Here is a 2,893-nt window from a genome sequence, read left to right as displayed (position 1 = left end):
CTGTTGATGATAAAACCAGGAAACTTGGAATTTAGGCTAATCCATACTAATATTATAAATGCGAAAGTAACTCTGTCTGTCTGTCTGTCTGTCTGTCTGTCTGTCTGTCTGTCTGTCTGTTACGCTTTCACGCCTAAACCGCTGAACCGATTTTGATGAAATTTGGTACAGAGATAGAATAGACCTTGGGAAAGAAATAGGCTACCTTTGATTGCGAAAAAAAGGCTTTAAGGGGTTGAAATAGGGGATGAAAGTTTATATGGTGGAAGTTCGTCGCTGTCAAAGATAAACTATGAAACTTGGCATTTAGGCACTTGATAAGAAATAAGTCTATATTTGTTTGAGCTTTTTAGAAAATTCGACCTGTGAGGGGATGAAATAGGGGATGAAAGTTTATGTGGAAGGTCGTCATTATCGAAGATAAATCGATGAATCTTTATTTAAAACTTGCCATTTCGGCACATGAAAGAGATAAATAGATATTTGTTCGCACGTTTTTTAAAATTCTTCCTGTGAGGAGGTGAAATAGGGGATGAAACTTTATATGGAAGATCGTCATTGTCGAAGATAATTGGACGGTTCTTTATGAAACTTGGCATTTGGGCACGTGCTAAGAGATAAATACATATTTGTTCGCGCGTCTTTAAAAATTCTTCCTGTGAGGGGTGAAATAGGGGATGAAACTTTATATGGAAGATCGTCATTGTCGAAGATAAATCGATGGTTCTTTATGAAACTTGGCATTGGGCTACTTATAAGAAATAAATAGATTTTGTTCAAGCGTTTTTGAAAATTTTACCTGCGAGGGGATGTTAGCAGAGGGGATGATGCAGTGTTAGCAGAGCCTTCTAAGCTCATAGGCGAAATGTACGCAATGTGGGGTCATTTTAGATGGCGTATTCACATAGACAGTCAGACATGAAAAATTATGATTTTCAAATTTTTCTTATTTATTGTGCAATAAGAGCTACCTTTATGCAAAATTCCAAGTTTCTAGGACAGCCGGAAGTACCCTATAACTTTTTCTGTTAAGGCAATAGGTTTCGAAACACTTTTTTAATGACTGTAGCTTTTGATTGCCTTGACTTAGAGGTTTGATAGACGGACGGACGGATAGCAAAGTAATCCTATAAGGGTTCCATTTTTTCTTTTTAGGTACGGAACCCTAAAAAACATTTGCTCCGGCGCTTTTCAAATTTCAACCTATTTACTTGAAAATATGGGGATGAAAGTTCTTAAGGAATTCCAAACAAATTACTACATATAAGTATATTTATCGGAAATATGTGTAGCTATGCTTAGTAAAATGCCGTCTTAATATAATCCTACCCTCCTAACTTACTAAAAAGGACGTAAGGTGTCAAGAGTTCACTATGAAGAATTAGTCCTTTTGTGTTGCAGGGTAGAATACACGTCGCATTGCTAAATTGTGGCTATCCGCAAAATATTTATGTTTTACCGAAGAACATCAGGTGGATGGATGGATGGAAGAACAAAAAATAGTTTTATTTATAACAATGTATTAAATTAAAATAGGTTATTTTCGGTTAACCGTAGAAGTTACTATGTACTATTATTGGCAGAATAGGTACTTATCCTAAATAAATTAAATACTTCTCAAAATTACTATTCCACGCGACGAAGTCGCGGGCAAAAGCTAGTAAGAAATAAATCGATATTTCGTTGAGCTTTTTTGAAAACTCGACCTGTGAGGGGATGAAATAGGGGATGAAAGTGTATATGGAAGGTCGTCATTTCGAAGATAAATCGAGAAGGCAACGGAGTGGAGTGGAGGCAACGGATGGAGCGGAGACAATGCAGGCTACAGCGGAGGCAGTGAAGTAGAGCGGAGGCAGCGGAGTGGAGCTGACGCTGCTGAGCGGAGCGGAGGCTGGCGGAGCGGAGGCTGGTGGAACAGAGCGGAGGCAGTGGAGCGGAGCGGAGACAATGGAGCGGAGGCATAGGAGCGGAGGCAGGGAGGCAACGGAGTGGAGCGGAGGCAATGGATACAGCGGAGACAATCTAGGCTGCAGCGGAGGCAGGGAGGCAACGGAGTGGAGCGGAGGCAATGGATACAGCGGAGACAATCTAGGCTGCAGCGGAGGCAGTCAGTAGAGCGGAGGCAGCGGAGCGGAGTGAGCTGCTGAGCGGATCAGAGGCTGGCGGAGCGGAGGCTAGCGGAGCGAGGCTGGCGGAGTGGAGGCTGTGGAGAAGAGGCAGCGGAGCGGAGACAGTGGAGCGGAGCGGACGCTGCTGAGTGGAGCGGAGGCTGTGGAGCTGATTGATGGTGATGGTGATGATAGTGGTGCTGATTATGATGATTGGTGATGATGATGGTGATTGTGGTGATGATGATCGATGATGTGAATAACGAAAAAAAATGTTTATGAAAATGTTCTTCATTTTAAACTTTACCTGCGAGGGATGTTAGCAGAGGGGATGATGCAGTGTTAGCAGAACCTTCTAAGCTCAATAGAATAATGTACGCATGTGAGGTCATCATGAAAAAATTATGATTTTCAGATTTTTTCTTATTTATTGTGCTATAAGAGCTACCTTTATGCAAAATTCAAGTTTCTGAGACAGCCGGCAGTGCGCTATAACTTTTTCTGTTAAGGCGATTTGTATGAAAGAAAACACCTTTTTTAATGACTGTAGCTTTTGATTGCTTGACTTAAGAAGTTTGATTTTTTCAACAGCTTTCGGGACTATTTGACTGATTTAGGGGTTTTAATTTCAACTCGAACCTATACTCCGCTAGAATAAAGGGTCTTGACAGACAGACGGACGAACGGACAGCAAAGTGATCCTATAAGGGTTCAATTTTTTTCTCTTGAGGAACGGAACCTAAAAACATTTGTTCCGGCGCTTTTCAAATTACGACCTATTTACT

Source organism: Choristoneura fumiferana, chromosome 29 (assembly GCF_025370935.1).
Source record: "Choristoneura fumiferana chromosome 29, NRCan_CFum_1, whole genome shotgun sequence".
Lineage (NCBI taxonomy): Eukaryota > Metazoa > Arthropoda > Insecta > Lepidoptera > Tortricidae > Choristoneura > Choristoneura fumiferana.
The sequence above is the reverse complement of the archived record's forward strand: the minus strand, read 5'-3'. Positions refer to the sequence as shown.